Source organism: Halichoerus grypus, chromosome 4 (assembly GCF_964656455.1).
Source record: "Halichoerus grypus chromosome 4, mHalGry1.hap1.1, whole genome shotgun sequence".
Classification (NCBI taxonomy): Eukaryota; Metazoa; Chordata; class Mammalia; order Carnivora; family Phocidae; genus Halichoerus; species Halichoerus grypus.
The window spans coordinates 27,242,386-27,262,723 of NC_135715.1; the positions used below are offsets into that span (position 1 = coordinate 27,242,386).

General features: G+C 35.6%; 2 long non-coding RNA genes across 2 annotated transcripts in view; one reads left to right on the forward strand and one right to left on the reverse strand.

Moving 5' to 3' along the window:
- LOC118522981 (uncharacterized) overlaps positions 1–20,338 on the forward strand; it is a 567,305-nt gene that overhangs the window by 539,891 nt on the left and 7,076 nt on the right. The window lies entirely within an intron of this gene.
- The window catches only part of LOC118522978 (uncharacterized), a 176,408-nt gene continuing 166,916 nt past the window's right edge, over positions 10,847–20,338 (reverse strand). Inside the window, exons 3-4 of the long non-coding RNA XR_013446911.1 lie at positions 16,614–16,822; positions 10,847–11,045 (exon numbers count right to left, since the gene is read on the reverse strand). This is a non-coding gene — a long non-coding RNA (uncharacterized LOC118522978). The remainder of the gene's footprint in view (positions 11,046–16,613; positions 16,823–20,338) is intronic.

The following is a 20,338-nucleotide window of genomic DNA, read 5'->3' on the forward strand; positions in this document are numbered from 1 at the left end:
CCACCTTCACTGCCTGACACTCTCATGACAAAATCACAGCTGGCCGGGACCCTAGGGACCTGGAGCCCAGGCTCTGACCCCGTGTAAGAATGTCTTTCCCCACGTCCCTGACAGATGGCCTGCCTAGTTCCAGCAGAAATTCAGAACCTCAAAAAATAGCCCTGCTCACTTCTGGACATTTCGAGAGATCAAAAGCTTTCACTGAACTTTGTATCAAAATTTCTATCTTTGGACCTTTACGTGTTGGTCTTAGTGTTGTCACACACACCAGAGACCTGACAAATCTATTCATTTGATAGGGTAACTTTTTGTGACATCTATTATCAAGCCTTCCCTTCTTGGGACTAAACGTTCCCAATTTTTGCAATGATTTCATATTTGGCATAATTTCCAGAATCTTCACGATCTGTATTTTCTTTTGTTAAACAAGTTTGCCTTTCCAAAACTTGCCATAAAACGTAGCATCGTATAGCTATAGTACTCAGAAGTTGTTTGACTAGTAAAAATGTGATGAAACTATTCATTCCTATAGTGAACTATTAATTTTAAACTATGTAGCTGTATTAATCAGCCTAAAAATAGAACAGATGGACCTTTCCTGTTTTTAGTCATTGTTAGTTCCCATTAACTTATGAAAAAAAAATCTTTTATACAGAAAATGATTCCAAGTAAAACTGATTTTTAAAACACATGGTTTCCCTGTAAACTTTCATACATTCCACTCATATTTGCAATATAAATAATAAAATAGTTTGGCTTAAATTTAAATAGCAAGTCTACATGAGTACATGAAAAAAAGTACAAATTTTTATTGAGGTAGATTAACAAAGCAAACATAAAAATGTCTTTCTGGTTAGAAATGCTAAGTATTGTAAATAACATTAAATTTCCTAAAAATATTTATTAGATGAATATATCTCATATAATATTACCTATGGAACTTTTGAAGGATCTTAACAAAGTGTTTCTAAAGGTCATTGAAAAACATGTGGGTAGAAACAGACAAGCACTTAAAAAAAGGTGAGAGTTCATATCACTAATTATTAAGACACACTGAGACTTCAAAGTAAACAATGGCATCTGTGTCTAGAGTATGCAGAAATCAGAATTTGTTGCCCTGAAGCAGACTATGTATTGTATTAGAAAAAAATATTATATATATGGCTTTTCATCACAAATCAGTAGAAACATAGAATATTAATACAGAAAATTTTGACCTCTTCTTCATTTCTGGTGGAATTATAAAATTGGCACAATCTTTCTAGAGAGAATTTTGGCAATACTTATCAAATCTTTTAAAAGATTCTATATTTTTTATGCAGCACATTCCTGTCTAGAACCCCTAAGAAAATAATCAGATATTTGGACCAAGGACAGTACAGAATAAGTTACTTATATAGGGGGAAAAAGGGAAAAAATGTATAAATTCTAATAATAGTGGAAAGAATAAAAGTTATGTACCATATATTGACAAGCAAACACTGGTTTCTGCAAGAAGCAACCTCCAGACACAATGCTTCAAATATAAACAAACTTATTTTGTTTCAGTACAAACCAAGTGTTTTTGAGCAGTGATGGCTCTTCTCTCATTTGTGATCCAAGTATCCATGCTCCTTCCAGCTTGTGACTCTGCCATTTTTAATCCAGGGTAAGGCAAAAAAAGCCTTGGGAGTAACATCTGTATGAGATGTCCCATGTCAGTCCTTCTGTGCACATTCCCTGTGCAGGAACTCATTCAGATAGCCACCTGTGATTGCCAGGGAGTCTGGGAAGGAGAGCTGAGCTACACGCACCGGATGAAAGGCAACTGTTGGCGAACAACCAAGCTGCAGCGCCACAGCCTCCCTTTGGAGCTCCAAATTGTACCTTTCTTTCCACACAGGGCATGCCCACCCTCTCCGCCAGGGAAACACCGAAAGTGCCCACCTCAAAGTCTAGGATCCCTAAATGAGTGGCAGTTCTCTCCGTCAGATCTGGAATGAGGTTCCTTGTGGGTCTAGTGACCTATCTACTGAAAGGACCATTTATTTCTTGCTTCACAGATAGATAACTCTGGGGGCGGGGGTGGGGGAGAAAAGAAAAGAAACACCATTTGGAAAAACTTAAGAGAGAAACAGAGCAATTGCTAGTCTTTGGCAATTGTGAAATCTTCCTGAACAGACATTTGGGAGACCCAAAGATTATTTTAAGGCTTAAACAGTGGAAGATTGTTTTTATTTTGCCTAGGTTCATACCTTTCCATCAAGTGCCAATGAGGCTTCTGTTCTTTTGCTTTCTAGTCAGTTCTATGTACTAATTATTGCATACAGAGTTCTTTTCTAGATGCTGTACTTCCGTCTTAATTTAATTATGGCTTCCTTGAAACCATTTGAAAAAAATGATGTGGGTCAGAAGATATCATCCTTAATCTACTCTTTGCCATAGAACTAATTTGATTTCATTCCAGGGACAGATCTGTTCAGCCTATGGTTCCCAGCCATTCCCAGCCTTCCTTTACTATTTAGGATGCAGAAGTACTCACTTTCCAAGCATATAAACCTTTCATATCTGGACTCTCTCTGTTCTCGCCATCTCTGCTTGTACCCCAGCCTAAACGTATTTCTATTACAGTAATTTTTAGTGCTTTTTTTAAAAAAAATAATCAGCTTTATTGAGGTATAATTGACATATAAAATTAAGATATTTAAAGTGGACATCATAGTGATTTGATATACGTACACATTGTGAACAGATCCCCCCCAGTCTTTTTAATTAACACATCTATCACCACATATGTTCTTGTGTTTTGTTTTATTTTGTTTTGTTTGGTGAGAAGATTTAAGTTCTACTCTCAGCAGATTTCAGTTCTACAATACAGTGTTAACTGTAGTCACAGTATTTTACATTGAATCCTCAGAACTTATTCATTCAGAGCATTTTAAACTGTATTTTTCTTGTGCTTTTTTTCATCTCCAGCCTCTTGTCCTTAATTAATTCAATTCCGTTCTTTGTAGTTCAGTGTTATGAGGTTACTGCTCTAAATTTTATCTCTGTAGAGCTGAATCTATGGGACACATTTTTATATGTAGCATATTATCATGTTTCTTGTTTTCCGGATTTTTTTTTTGTCTTTTGGAGCCAAGAGGAAATAGAAAATAGAAAACATTTCAATATGTCCAAATGGTTAGATATTTTTGTTTGTTTCTAATTTCACTTGTATTTTATTATATTATACTCAATTTATTTGATTTTCATTATTTCATATTTTAAATATACTTATGCTTTTATTTTGGCCTAGTATAAGTTCATTGCTTTTGCAAATGTTGTAAGAGCACTTTGCAAAGAAGATGCATTCCCTGTTGGTTATAATGCTTACTACCAGTCTTTATATAAAGATGTTTCATTCACAAGTTCTTTTTCCTTTGAATTAATATTTCAGTTATTGGGCTTTGTATCCAAGTAATTTTTTCAGAAAGATCTAAAAATATACTATAATTACAAGTTGTTGCATAATTATGTTTCCATTTCCTTTATATGTGCATGATTTGTACCTAGTTAAAGAATTCTTAATTAGGACCCTGTAGGGTCTTCTTACTTATGTTTAAAGAAATTTGCCATCTGAGTCATTTCTGGAGAGATATGCATTAGTTCTTGACATCGATTTCATTTAGGCTCAGGTTGTCACTGTTTCTGAAAGATATTCCATGGCTCGATAATGTGGCTATTCCTTAGTTTATTATAGTTAAGGTTAATTTTCATTGTTTTTGATCATTTTGGTAATTTCAGGCAGAAACTTACATAAAAACAACTTCTTTCTCTTACCAGAACTACATGGTGTGCTGAGCCTTTGCCTGTTTAAAAATATCTTCTTTGTTGCTTTCGGACATGGACTATTATTTAGATCAACACATATTCTTGAATCACAGTTAAGTTTTCTTTTATCCTTTGAATTTCTCATTGCCCTCTGGTACCTGATTCTGCAATATCTGAAGAGAGCCTTATTTTTGCTTTCTTTATTAGTAACCTGTTATTTATTGTACTCAATTACTTGAAGTTCAAAACTTACTCCAGGATGTTGCAGGGAAGTATATAAGCTCCAGTCATCATATTGCTGCATGGTTTCATAAAATGAGAACATTAACCAACACTTTTGTCATCTCAGTGAAGCATTTGGATATAGTCTCTGCCCCTCCCCACTCCCCCTCATGAAAAGAAGGCTACAAAACCTGATGGGAGCTTAGCTAGCATCCTTTGTTTCCCCTACGGGGTGGTAATATACGAAGATCATTGCTCACATTTGGCCATGTACCCGCTGCTTTTCCTCTCTTGTAGGTACCTGCTCATAAAAGTAAAATTTGTTCTTTCTTTTTCCATGTTTAGTAACCTGCCCCTTTGCGGAAAGATCTGCTGTCTCCTGCTATCTATCTATAACTGACTGGTAAATTCATTTTAAGAAGTTAAAAAAACACCCAGTGTCCTCCAAACAAGACATAACGTGATGCTACATTTGACTATCCAACTGGTTCTTGCATCTATTTCAATTAACAAGAAATCAAGGGTAGGCAGAGAGATAACTAATAAGCTTCTACAAACCCCCCACAAAGATAAATCTTTGTTTTATCTATTTTTATTAATTTTCTTTTCTTGGTTCCTGGTGAACTCTTTTGTTCTGCAGATATGAACTTTAACTTATTTTTTTTTAATTTTTTTGAGAGAAGAGAAGGTGCTGGAAATATGAGTAATTCCAGATGGAGAATTACATGTCTTCGTGGCCTCATTTCTCTTTTGTTTTCATGTGTGCATTTGTTTGTTCAACTTATGAAGTACTATGCCAGCTTCTAGGCTCTGCTTCACTCTGCATCACCATTTTTTCTGGTGTAGGAATAGCATTGTCTCCTCTCAGATGGAATTTACCTTGTGAAAGGAGTTCACAGGAGCGACACTCTTGACTGCTTCTCTCTGACAGCTAGGCCATCTCTTGTGATAGCTTCTGCCACCAAAACTCAGCCTGAGTTACAGGGCTGCCACTTGCCACATTGATAAACCATCCCTTCTAAGGGATGAGCACCACTGCTGAGATGGCTCCAGCTGTTAGTGTCACCTGAGTGATGGCATCTAATTAGCATGTTGGCCTCAAGTGCCTTTCCCTAGCCTGATCTTATAGACTCTGTGTCTGGCTAAAATTCTCAAAATGACTGTCAGTTTGGTGACTTTTATGATTTTAATCATAAATGCAAGTTGTCCTTTGTTCTGTATTTCAGAGAGGAGCTGATAAACCACACATGTCCTCATGTTCCCACCTTTTGTCATAATTCTTGAATTACAAATGTTAAAAGTAGTAAATACCTAGATCTCTAAAACTTTAGAAAAGGAAAAAAGTAGATAGAAAAAAGCAAGGTTTTTTTTGTTTTGTTTTGTTTTTTTCTATAGCAAGCACACACTCAGGGTTTCTCTGCCCATATTCAAATATGGAGGAATGATTATAAAGCTACAGGAAATTAAACTGTGCTTTTCCACCCACCGTACAACTGAACTATTTGTGTTTCTGTAATACATGGCTCAGTTAATTAAATTACTCTATATATCAAATCCTTGGGAGGGAGGGAAGAAAGAGCAAACAGATTGCTTTATTATGAGTATTATATTTGTCTTATTTCCTTTCACAAAGAGAAGGGACATAAGATCACTTAGGCCTCATCCTGACTTTCAAAAAGATATGGCAAACTCCTATGAATTTCTAATACTATTTTTATATTATCCTTGTGTCAAATTTAATGTAAACTAACATTTATTTTACTAATTTTGCTAATAATTCTCTGCACTTAAACAGCACCCACATTGGCAATCACTATTCTGAGTACAAAATGTCATACTAAGAGAGCCCATTGGTTCTCAAGACCAGAGATGCAATGAGTCATTAATTCAATGATATTGGATATGATCTAGATGGAATAGGTAATGCCAAAACCACTGACAGTATCTGAAATAGGCTTTTCATTAATGATTTGTGTTAACCAGTCCTAGGTATTCACAAATGGAATGTAAAAGCATGGCAAAATAGGAATAAAAGCTAACCAGATGTCACTCTTTCCAGCAACCCACTAATACATGCCTAGCATGCATTTTCCATATCTACAGATGAAAGTAGATTAGCTATAATAAGCTGCTAACTGGGCATTATCTGAGGGTTGGAAGTAGTCCTACCATTTGGAAATGCTAAGATATTTAAATGAATAATACTAAATCTACTATAGCAACTCTGAATCCAAAAGCAATTTGTATTTTGTTGTTGTACATGTTGATGTAAAAGAAAGAACATAATGAGCTGAAGTTTTTCCCCCAAAGGAACTTGACCTCCTTAGTGGAGAGAAAAAAAAGTAGAAGAAGAAAGATAAAATAAAAAACAGCTGTTTGGCCTAGAGGAAGAAAAGGATTCCCCAGTGACAAATTTATAATCAAGAGAAAATCGAGTCCAAAGAAATGAAATAAAGACAGCCAATGGGATTGTCTCTAAATTTATATAAAATCGTTTGAGTATCAAAGGACAGGAAAGAGAAATGTCTCCAAAGAACCAAACATTACAGTAACTCTCCAAAAGGAACAAAGAGGAAAGAAGAAACAAAATGTAGTACTTGTATATATTATGCATTTCTGAACTTGCTTTAAAACAGCCACAAAGTTCCCATATATCTTTAGCATATATTTAACATAGTTACAGCAAGGATGGATGGATGGGCCCAGACTCTAACCACACCACAACGTGCGTCTCAGACACAGAGACATCACATATGTCCTATAATAAAAAATAAACAACATTTCTGAGACAATAAGTAAATGGAATAAAAAACACGGATGAAAATTATAAAGCCTGTTCCTTCAGCAACTTAATTAAAACCAAAGCATTCAGAGGAATTAGAATCAGAAGTGGTAGTGAAATCTGGGTGTACACTGATCAACTCAATCCATCCAGAACTTACAAACTGATTTTCTTTTTTTATATGAAAAAAAAACTATTATTGCATACAACAACACAGGTATTTTCAGTTTGCACTCTTTGCTCTCTTAGGAACAGCCTAGAATCCTAACACTGACCACGTGCGTGTGCTGTGTTATCACACAGGTTATTGTAAATACCAGGTGCCTCACAACCTTGTAGATATTTCAAATAGAATTCAGGATTTGAAGATGACTCAAAAGTCTCACAATATAATCCCAAAACCTTTGTTTAATAAATGCGTTTTATGTTAGTTGGCTCTAGTGTGAAACCTCAAAAGATAGGGTTCATTTTTCAGTCAATTGATTCAGTTGAGTTCTGCCATTGGGGGTGGAGAGTGTTAAGATCTGATGGTACCCTAAGGACTCCACCTGCAGTTACCACTTTGTGTGCCTGCCCTCCGTTCCTGTCATTAACTTTTCCCTTCACCTGCCACAACGTGAAATGGGTACGAACATTGCGTGTGCTTCCTTCCGAGCCAAGATGAAATTCTGCCACTGTGCTGTCAGAGGGGTAGCTTGAAGTCATATGTAAGTCAACGGATGAAAACTTTTGAGATGATTTTCTCTTATAAAACATGATTTTTTTTCTTTTTTTCGTTAGAAAAGAACTCCAACTTGTTAAGATGAGATTTCCTTTAGTTCTCTCTTAATGATTTTAATAGTATACCGATTGCTTGGTGTTCCCTAAAGATATACACACATATGCAATAAGAAGCCCATGTATAGGATTTTTTGAAATGATATAATAGCAGAAATGGGGGTGTAGGTAATTAATGATAACATTAAAAAATTACTTTCAAATATCCATGCTATTCCCAATGGCAATAAATGGTTTCTGTATGAATAATAACATGTACACAAAATGAATAATAACTGGGCCATGTTTTTAAGCATATGCTTATACCAAAAAGAAAGAGAATAATGATGATTGCATCTCAAATCAATAGAAGAAAAGAATTGCAGATGTTATGGCTCCTAACCACAGGAGGCAGGAGCCCTGAGCAAGGAAACTCTCTGGTGGCTGGAATTGCTGAACACACATCCTGAAACAAAGAGACGCTAAAGCTGGACGAGAATTCTGAAGTGCCAGGAGAGGCAAAGCAAGCCTCCGAATTGAAAACTCACAGAATTGTCTCCATTTGCTTTACCTGAAATTTAAATTAGGTATGATGGAATTGGGTGGTCTTTCTGACTAAACTGGGGGGGGCGGGGGGCGGGGTGAGAATAGCAAATAATTTTTGGAGGCAACAGAAAGAAAATTGCTTTTCTGTCATAGGACTAATCATAATATTTGTGCATAAACGTGAAAAACCGGAGAAGAGAGCTTTCGAGAGGCTGTTAACAGATAGTACATGTAGAAGAGGTTTTATCTGTATGAGAATCTCAAAGGCAACCTTGACCACACTCATAAGGAAATAGCCACAAATGCAGGAAGCCGTATAGATGGTTCTTCCAGCCCACATTCTGCCAGCCACAGTGGATGAGGAGCATCTTTTGAAATATTAAAACCAGGTTGCAACAAGGAGATTTACTACATGCTCTTAGATATATTCAGATTTCTGTGTTTTGAAGATACCATTTATGCAGCAGATATATTTGCTTAATAAACATGGGAAAATAAAGGAATTATTCTTACATAAATGCAAGAAAGTAAATTCGCTATAATTTGAATAAATGCAAGAATAATTCATTTTATTTCCCATGTTTGTTAAGAGAATATATATTGCAGATACATATATGTATGTATACACATATGACCTCAGAACAGCATAAAATGAGCAGTGTGACACCGAGTTGATATGATTCCAGCTAAAAGTGACAACACTTGATTTGACATTTTAGTTTTTTCCATCCTCATTCTCAATTAACACCAAATGTTCCTTATATATTTTTTAATCCTGAAAATAGCTTACAAGCCTACCTTCTCCCCTGATTGTTTCCTTGCATATCATATAATTGCATATAATTATAACAAATCTTTAACAGATTCAAAGGATTTCATTGTATTTGGAACTGAACTGACTTTAAGAGGAATCCAATTTGTTTCCCCTCCCTGAGGTAATGTAAGTAGATTTGATAAAGACTTAAGTATGTTGTTCTAACTGAATAAAATAGTTGTTTCTGCAAAGGCTAATATAATCTTGAGCCTTATCAATTGAATATGACATCTAAAATGAGGAAGCTAAGAATCTCTCTCTACTCTGCTTAGATCATTGTTGAAATATTTGTCTACTCTGGGGACCATGCTTTCAGAAAGACATCAGTGAATTTGAGTTTTTCCAGAAAAGGGTGTTGTATTTGATAAGGAAAATCAAAATTATGCTCAAGGGGAAGCAGTGGTTGAGCTACCCCGATGGACCTGGTAGGCCCAACTATTCCATATTTCTATGAATAAATTCAACTTAGATTATGAATAATGTTCTTATATAATGTATTCAAGTACATCAAAGTGAGAAGTTTCATGACTTCTCATTCAAGTTATAAGTCAAAATCTGATGACTTAATAAACCAAACTTGAAATCCTAATTTAATTATATCACAGAGCTAAAATGCACATTTTAGCCTCACTTCTTTTTGGCAGGAATTATGACTTTTTTCTTCCATCTATAAAAAACAGAATTTTGACACTCTTATTATAGAAAATTGAACTTTTTACAGGAGCTCAGTTTTCTATAGTTTGTGGATGCCTAGATTTTACAAAGCAAAATCTATTTTTAGAATATAATTAGAAGAAAGGAATTTTTTCATAAAGATTAAAAATATTTAAGTATTTCCAGGAAGGAGTAGGACACTGGAGTTGGGATGATGATAGATTTGAGGGATCTTATCCAGGATAAAATAGACAGGACTCAGATACAGTTGTGTGTTGAGGAGGAGGAATGTCAATGAAGATATCTGTCCCCCGTTCTTTAAAAACTAAGGTTAAGGAACTGATGTTTTCAGAATTACAGCATTCCACCAGAACCACGTATATATATATATTTGAAACATTCCCTAAAGTTTCACTGAGAAAGGACTTGCCCTTCCAGGAAGACACATTTTTTTTCTCTGTGCCACAACACTTGCCATGCTTTTTTCCCATCAATAGAACGTCAAGCCCCTTCCCTTAAAAATCCACCCTTTCCTCTACCTTCTTGAAGACACACCTCAGGCATCTAAGCAAAGCACATACTGTAATTTATTAATCCACCTTCAAATTCTTTCCATATAGACCCACTGCTTTCCCTTCATCCTTGCAATGGTTGGTTTCACTTTGGAGGTCTTCATCAATCATCCCTTTTCTTTATCCCATAGTGCTAGCACAATATGCAATTATTTCTTCATTTCACTTAGTTGCCTGATTATTAGATATTTTTTCTACCTGTGTGGGTGAACTAAGTATAAAACCATTTCTGCCATATCCCTTTGATTAGATACTTTTCTTTGTTTTCACTTTATTTTCCTATTTTTCTTCAAAAGCTTTTATCACCACAAGTAAGTAAGCAATAGAATGAACATTGCCTAGAAAATGTTGAATGCCTGCTGTAAAAAAAAATCCATATTCTATAAGGAAATATCCTGTTTTTACCTAAAATATTTATAGCCCTGTGCAAATATAAAATCAGCAGTGGGTAACTTTTTGTATGTTACATTTCTCACAGGTTGTCTTTAATTTCTTCCGTGATGCTTAAATTTATTACACAGCAATTCCAAACAAAACCAAATACTGCAAAACAACTGAATAGAACATATATCAAGAAAAAAAAATCCTTTAAATTTAAGTAAAAAAAAGCAAAACAAATTAGGGATGTTTATGCAATGGAGTTGAATTTATTTCTTTAGAAATTTCCCTCACTTACCCATGAATGCTTATGTTGATTAATAGGGTACTTTTCATTTTTTATTTCAATTCATTAGAATCTCTGAGATGGGAATTTAGGAGTTACCAGTTGTCCCACATGACAATCCAAATGAGGAGCTAGCATGCGTAGGCTTTTGGAGGAGGTCCTAGCCAATGTCCAGTGACCTCTGCTGAGTCAAGGGCCAATGAATGGCTAATCAAGTGACTTGTCAAGGCAATATTTTTTGTCCTGAGAATGACACAATATTGTATGCTTTACCATTTCCCTGCAAGTTTTATCTTTTCCTTTCCCAGAACTGATGAGAAGTTTATTTTTTCTACTAAAAGAAAAGTAAAAAAAGAGGAAGGGACTACTCCATTTAGAGATAAGAAATGTTACCTTACAAAAACAGAATGAACAGAGATTATACAAGAGGATTGTAATGGAGGTGTTCAAAAGAACTTCACTCCAATATAGGCCAAGCCCTGTTCACTGTTTTCATCCTAGCTTGATTAGCAGGAGAAATCTTTCCTGTTAGTAAAACTAATTCTCTCAGAACTGATTGCCGAAGGTCTCAGTGTAGCAAAATCTTTCTCTGGGAACATTTGCTACTGTCTACATAAAAGCAATTCCTATCATAACTTCTTTAAAGTAAAACATATAAATGACATTCTCTTCCTAATGCATTCACTGCAAAGGCAGGACTCTGATTATTTATATGACCTATGTCCTAATGTCACCGCAAAGGTTAGCTTACTAAGTGTTTATAGATTTATTTCCTAAAAATGAAAGGTAAGCTTCTCAAAAATCACAGAGTAGTAAATTTTCTATAAACTGGCAAGCTATTGCAAATGGGGAAATAATGTTCTAGAATTGAAAAACAACGCAGGTATTTGGAAACATTTAAATCTATAACGAAACATGCAATATTGTCTTTTAAATGTTAGGAAAGAAAGAAAGAAAAGAGAAAGAGAAAGAAGAAAGAAAGAAACAAAGAAACAAAGAAAGAAAGAAACAAAGAAAGAAAGAAAGAAGAGAGAGAGAAAGAAAGAAAGAAAGAAAGAAAGAAAGAAAGAAAGAAAGAGAGAAAGAAAGAAAGAGAAAGAAGAGAGAGAATCCTTTAGGAAATGGATCTTTTGGGAAATCATACAGATGACTGTTTTTTTTAAGATTTTATTTTTTTGACAAAGAGAGACACAGTGAGAGAGGGAACACAAGCAGGGGGAGTGGGAGAGGGAGAAGCAGGCTTCCCACTGAGCAGGGAGCCCGATGTGGGGCTTGATCCCAGGACCCTGGGACCATGACCTGAGCCGAAGGCAGACGCTTAACAACTGAGCCACCCAGGCGCCCCTGCAGATGACTTTTTCAACTGCTCTTATGGAAACTGTAAATCAAACTGAAGCAAACCCTAAAAATATTATCTTTAGTTTATTAGGGGTCATAAGTCCAATTAAAGACCAATTACCAATTCTGGAACATTTCTAGTTGTGTCTTTAGCAGAGACATAGAATTAATTGACCCTTCATGCATATGCCACTATTTTGAAGGAACAGAACTCTCAGTTTGATCAAAGCCCAGGTCCTTGTCTTTTAATATCTTTTTGTATTAGTATTCTCTCAGTTTTTCTTCTAAATAACTTAAAGCATTATATATTTGTCCCTTTTGTGAATCTTCCCATCATCCACATGCGAGAGGAATATGATAAAAGATCAGGGTGGCTTATTTCACTTAACATCATACCCTCTAGGTCCACCATGTTGTCCCAAATGGTAAGATCTCAGTCTTTTTATGGATGCATAATCCTGTGTGTGTGTGTGTGTGTGTGTGTACATCTTCTTTATCCATTCATCTATTCATAGACACTGAGATTGCTTTCGTATCTTGGCTATTGCAAATAATGCTGCAATAAACATCGGGGTGCATGTATCTTTTCTAATTAGTGATTTTGTTTTCTTTGGGTAAATACCCATTAGGCTACTTGTAAGCTTTTGATAATCATCTGTACACTGATAACTCAAAAATCTATATCTACAACCTCAAATTTTCTCCTGAACTCCAGACTTCTACCTTTAACTGGAATACAGCCTATGTATTCCACAGGCATCTCAAAATCAATTTGTATAAATATGTACCTATTATCTTCCCCCAATAGTCTATTCTCCTATTGTAATCCCCAAACCAGGAAATAGCACCAGCTTCTGCCCCAATGCCCAATCTGGGGACCTCTATATATCATTAACCATGCCACACACACCCACACATCCACTTATCTTTGCTGCTACTATTACTTCCCCAATCCAGACTACTACTCTCTTTTGCCTAAACCCTTATTTTTGCCCAGTTTCCTAAATATGCACTGTTTCTTTCCAATCTATCTTCCACATTACAGTATAATCTTTTTAGAACTTTTTTCTCAATAGGTTAGTGTTTCAAAAACATCACTTAACCCTTTGAAAAATTTCAAATTCCTTGACCTGATCTTAACAATGGGTTTATAATCAGAGCCCAACTTTCCTTTGTCACTTTCTCCCTAATAATTCCACCCCAACTTTATAGACCTTTGTCCAGTTCTTTGGAATTATCACACACCTTCCAAGTCGACATTACCCCTGATGAAATATTTATCCTCCATTGTTCTTGCAACTAATTCCAACTAATCCTTCAGGTTTCAACCAAGAGGTTTTTACTGCCAGAAATCTTGCATGATCCCCTAACTTGGACTTTCATATCACCATATAAACAACACTACACTAGAATTGGTTTTGTTTATCCAAATGTGGCCTACAAGCTCAGAAAGAACAGGGAATGTGTCTGTCTTGGGCATCACAGCAGCCCCAGCACCTGGCAGCCAGAGTAATTGGCACTTAGTAGTTACTGAACACATTAGGGTCAAATAGATGAATTTTTTAGGGCAAAGTCCAGAATATGAGTTTTAGTCCTGACTATTACCTTACTAGGTTAGTTCATTAGGTCAAGGATAAAGTAAAGCAGATGCCAACATCTGAGGCTGTTTTTAAAGATTTAGGGAACAGATTTTCAAAATGGATTTGTATGGTTTTCAATCTTCTCTCTTAGCAACTTCGCAGTCAGATATCAATTGGTAGAAGGCTTTTTCACACCAGAATTTAGTAAAAGCCAAACTATTTATTGAAAATGTCTTTCATCTCCTTATTTGTCATCATTCCCAATCTTAATAGAGATGTTAAATGAAATTTTAATTAAATTTTCATTGCCCTCTGTTAATTAATGGATTGGTTTGCTATCATTATTTCTGTTCAGACTCTTTGCCTAATAAAGATTGATTGACTCCCAGCCTTCCACCTTGAGATCTGGAATCAGTTTACTGGTAGTTTACTGGAACAGAGCCAGAGTTGTCCTTATTCACTTGACATAAATAGCTGTGTGTGACAGTAGCCATGTGATTTATGATGGTCTAGTACTAATTTACTAATGGAATTGGATGGGTGGATTTAACTTTCCTAAAGAAAATATTGAGTCTGATCTAAGTCAAGCCCCCTATAATCTCATATCACCAATCCTTATTTCAAACCATACCCCTTTACTAACATCACCAATTTGGGTAAATGCTGTTTGAAGCAACACACTAAAGTGAATAATTAGAATGGTGGCTTTGTGGTGACGAGGTAATTTTAATTTCATTTCTTTGTATCTGGTTATTTCATATTCACTTATATGATGTGTGTAGCTAATAATAAGCTGGTTTTCATTACTTGCTTCTTTTCATATAGATAGATATGGATATATAAATATTGATGCAGAGATATGACATGGGTGTAGATGTAAATAGATATAAATATGAATATGATATAGATATAGATGATACAGATATGTATAAGTATAAATTTGAGGTATAGAGATAGAAATATAGGTATAGATGTACATATAATGCTGTTTTTTCTTTTTATCAATTTCTGTAAACTGTCATAGTGTTTAGTGGTATGCTTTACTTAAGATTACTGGTATGCGTAAGTGTCTCTTAGTATTAATATTTAAAAACATTGGCCCTTTAGGAATTCATTTTTTAAATTTATCATATTGTTAAAAATAAGGAAATGGCTTAGAAAATTTCAATCCAAAACCTTATGTGAAATTTTCACTTTTAAGGCCAGTTTCTAAAACTAATACCTTTTTTTCTTTTTTTAATGTGGCCTGGGTCTTAAATGTGTAGTACTAAGGTTGTTTGGTTTTTCCTACAGAAATAGTAAGGAAAACCTGAAGTTCCTTTTTGTAATGTTCACTTGCACAGAAAGAGATGCATATATATGTTTTAGTGACCCAGACTTTTAGAACAGCTCATTAGTGCCATTTAGCATGTAATAGATATTTTGGCTAAAGAAGTTTATGGGTTTTACAAATAATTTCTTCCTCCCACACACCAAATTTAACAGTTTTATAGGCTTTTACAACTTCCACCCCCATTCATGCACCTCATCATTATACCAAGAGCCAAATTTTAATGATTTTTGTTGCCTCTAGCACCAAATACATGTTCAGAAGTGATGCACCCCAAACTCTGATTAAATGCCAAACTTTACTGATGAAAAACAGGTCCACTGAGTAAGTAATAATGATGAGTGAGATTTCATGCTGTTTTACTGCCAACAGACCATCAGAAACGGAGTTCAGTTCATATAAAAACAGGCTTCTACCAAACAAGTCAGGATGGCTGGCAGCCTTGGTAAACATGTAAATGAACTTGATAACCCTCCCTATTTGGAGAATTCATGTAAAATACTCTCCTGCTTGCTTTATTTGGCTTGCTTTAAAATGTCAAGGGATTTGCAATGGGGCCATTAGCTTCTAAAGTCCTAAATTAACTAAATGTGTATTACGATAGCTGACCAGAACCTGAAGTACAATTTGCCGAGAATCTTGAAGAAACCTGAGAAACACAACAGAATCTAATGTTTTATCAAGAATAATGTAAAAGGTAATTAAAAGGTACCATTATTACAGGGCACTACATAAAGAATTAGCTTCATGAAGAATTGTATCTTGTTATCATTAACAAGATATAATGATATGATCTTAATAACAATACATATTTACTGATCACCTCGTATTTGCTAGACCCAGTGCTGTGTCTCTGCATATATGAATTCATAAAACCCTTACAATATTTTCATGTAAAGAACTTTATTTATTTTATTTTATTTTATTTTATTTTATTTTATTTTATTTGACAGAGAGAGTGAGAGAGCACAAGCAGGGGGAACAGTGGAGGGAGAAGGAGAAGCAGGCTCCCTGCTGAGCAGGGAGCCCAATGAGGGGCTCCATCCCAGGACCCTGGGATCATGACCCGAGCTGAAGGCAGATGCTTAACAACCTGAGCCACCCAGGTGCCCCCAATTATTCTCGTTTTACAGATATGAACAACTCTGAAGATCAGGGAAATTAAGTACCTTGCTCAAGCTCACATATAAGCTTTGTATTTAGATCTAGAGCTCAAATCCTGGTATATTGGATCCAGACTCTTCTCACTACACAATAAATAACACACAGCATACACATACACATACACAATTTATATTTCATTCATTCCTTTTTAAACTTAAATTGTCATATTCATCATCTGAGTCTTTTTAGAACCAAATCCCTACAATCTTTGTAACTGAAATAAGAAGGGGCAAAACTTGAGTGATTTATAAGCCAATTACTGAAACATGACCATGCTATGATATGCACACATACAGCTGTCCCCTTCAAGGCTGAGTTGGTTCTAGACAAAATGAGACAACAAGGTTTTGAGTTTGAGCCCCTCCAAATTTTATTTTACACACCATTCCCACCACTTACCTCCAGAAAGTGCTTGCCCTTTTTCAGTCTTATGAATATCAGGATGTCCTTCTTTATAACCCAACTCCACTGGGCTGGACAATGGCCCAGATTTGCTGATGTCTTTATGTAGCTTTCCAACAACACATTCTATAAATCTTGTTCTCTGTATGTCATTCTCTCATGCCTTCATAGGAAGCTTCTTCTATCTGTTAAAACTCAAAAGATTTCTATTATCCCCAGTGAGAGGAAGGTCTGTTACCCTAATAAGACTTTTTCTGAGTGTTCAACCAAACTAACAGTAACTGCAAACCTCTGGGTCAGCGCTTTCCTTTGCCTAAAAACTTATTTCCTCTGCTATCTTAAAAACTATTTTCTCTGGATGTATTCTGTAATTTCCAAATTTTGTCTATCCCTCTTGCTTCTAACTAGCTCTTATATTTAATGCCTGAGTGACTCTGATTCAACTTTACCTCTAACATTCACAATTTTGACCCATAGAGTGCACGTGAGCACTCACACACACACACACACACACACACGCACGCATGCACACGCACACACACACACACACACACACACCCCTCTGGATGACTTCTTGAATGAATGACCTCTTTTGCCTCCTGGATACTAAACTTAGTATGATAGCCAGCCTCACATTGCCATGACTACTTAGCTCATTCTACAATCCATTTCTGTTAAATTTCATTGCACCTCAATAGAGCAGTAAAAATCAAAATGATATTTTTATAAAATATTAAATATTTTGCAAAATACTATCATTTTCTTCAAATAGCCATTCTGACTTTTTATCATTTCACAAAGATGAACAATGGCATCAAATACTGTGTCCTAGAAAAATAAATTAGTAAGACAATTTGATTACTGGGTCTTTGGTTCTAGAATAAAGGGCATCTTTAATTCACTCAATTTTAATTGTACTGTACTTTAAGTATACACCTAAAAGAAGTTATTTGAACATAATCCATTCCTAAATACAAGCACTAAGAACAGAATTGATCAGTATTGTTAATAAAGTAAGTGAAAGATAATAGTGCTACAACTAGGCAGCTTATTAAATAAGAATTTCTAATGGAAGAAAGTACATATTGGACATACTTGAAATATGAAAAAATACTTAAGTTAACATGCTCGAAATTGGAATTAAAATATATATATAAATTTTAGCTGTTAGGAGAAATTAGAAAGAACGGGAAATAAAAAGAAGAGAATAACAGCAGTAAAGAATTAATTATAAAAATGTATCAAAGTGCTATTCTGATGAAAAAATAGAATAACATGGAACTGATATTAAAAAAATTGCCAATAGTAGAACAAAATAAAAAGTGATAATATTAAAAAGCAACATATTTAAAACAAATCTGAAACACTTTAGAAGGTATTAAATTTTTTGCTTTCAAAGTTGCTAGGCAGCAAATAAAAAATATTTACTTCAGAAGATTCTCAGTTCAAAGAAAAAGCATGAACATAGATCCAAAACATAGAAAAATGCAAATATAATAAAGATTTTATTAGTCTTATTACCATTGACAACAAAAAGCTTATGACAAATGTGAGAATAAAAGAACCTTGGGTATAAAAGTTACTTGAGTTGAGGTGCCTGGGTGGCTCAGTCAGTTAAGTGGCTGCCTTCAGTTCAGGTCATGATCGCAGGGTCCTGGGATCAAGCCCTGTGTCGGGCTCTCTGCTCAGTGGGGAGCCTGCTTCTCCCTCTCCCTCTGCCTGCCGCTCTGCCTATTTGTGCTCTTTCTCTGTCTCTCTGTCAAATAAATAAATAAAATCTTTAAAAAAAAAAAAGTTTCTTGAGTTGAGAGTAACTTGAGTTACTTGGAATGAACACAGATTAGTAAAATAAATAATTGTCCTTCACTTTATTTTATTTTTTTTTTAAAGATTTTATTTATTTTTCAACAGAGAGAGAGAGACAGCGAGAGAGGGAACACAAGCAGGGGGAGTGGGAGAGGGAGAAGCAGGCTTCCCGCTGAGCGGGGAGCCCGATGCGGGACTCGATCCCAGGACCCTGGGATCATGACCTGAGCCGAAGGCAGACGCTTAACGACTGAGCCACCCAGGCGTCCCTGTCCTTCACTTTAAAAGAGTATTAATTTTCAATAAAATTAATTTTCAGTAATTAAAAACCTAAGACTAGAATAACATAGCCCTGCTATTTCTTCATATATGTTGCGTCCCTGAATGGAGTAGCCAAGGACTTAAAAGGGAACCTAAGTAGAGAAATATTAGAGGTTCTGAATTCTGGGATGCCTGGTTGGCTCAGTTGGTTAAGTGGCTGCCTTTGGCTTGGGTCGTAATCCCAGGCTTCTGGGATCGAGTCCCGCATCGGGCTCCCTGCTCAGCGGGGAGCCTGCTTCTCCCTCTCCCTCTGCCTGCTGCCCCCCTGCTTGTGCTCTCTCTCTCTCTCTGGCAAGTGAATAGATAAAATCTTAAAAAAAAAAAAAAAAAAGAGGTTCTGAATTCTAAGAAACCTAGCTCAGTAGGAAGAAGGAGTGCTGTCTTTCACGAATCAACATCAATTTTTAAAAACCTGTATTGGGGTTTGTACTATAGCCTCTAGAGCAAAACCAAAGAAGTCTAAAATCATGCCTTGTTTTCAGGGTGGGGGGAGCTTTATTATTGGTTATTAACCAGACTTAGCACATAGGGAGGAAAATCACGCATAGCATAATAATAAGTCTGAGTAGAGATAAGAATTATATGAAATCCAAGGATGGGCTTCAGAAGCAAAATGATCAGAAAATGATTTTTTTGCAATTTGGGATTTGAGCTTGACTTTGAAAATAGGCATACATTAAGGTAGAAAAAGATAAAACCAAGAAAGAATAAATAAAGTGTATAATGATCCAGATATAGCAACACCAATTCTCCTGGGATAGTGAGGACCAGCACCAAGACTTCATTTAAGAAACGGTAGAAAATAAGGTGGTCATAGGATAGAGATGGATCGTGAAGTTTTGAAAGGAAATAGAGCATTTACAGCGGTAACCACATGTGTTACCATTACAAATATTACACACTCTTCAGGGTGATGGAAGAGAACCAGATAGACCTTGTATGTGCACAAAAAGGATTTCTTACACCACAGAAGAGAAAACCCAAACTGGCTACCTAGTGCCCTCTCCCCTCTTCTGAAAGGGAAAGAAACCTTTGCTCCCTAATGTTTTACAATTCTTTGGAATGTGACAGATAGCCCCAGGTTTTTTCTGGGTTTTACGCCCTTGGAAAAGCAAGCACATTTAGAAATAAATCTCCAACTCTGCCCAAAGCTTTCTCATTATCTACTCAGTCATCTTTTACTTCCTTTAATCCAGCTTCTAGTTTTCTTTGCTCAGAAATCCCTAAATGTGCAGAAACATGGATATATGCCCTTTCTGACATCAAGCAGGCCTGAGTTTAAATCACAGATCCGTAACATACCAGCTAAATGCATTTGCACAGTGATTTAATATCTTTGAGGTTCAGTTTCCTCAACTGTAAAATAAAAATAAAACTTTAAAGGACGTAACTTAAAAGTTGTTGCGCAATGTAAAAGGGACGATGCATGTAAAGAACTAAAAATGTTGCCTGGCCCTGTAGTAAGAGTTTAAGTCTTGTTAGCTACAATTATTTGTATTTTGAATTCCAGAAAGAAACCTCTAAATTTTCTATAACTAAAATATGAGGGCATTTACAAATTGATAGGCTTGAGGTGGAAAATGGTATTTAAGCAC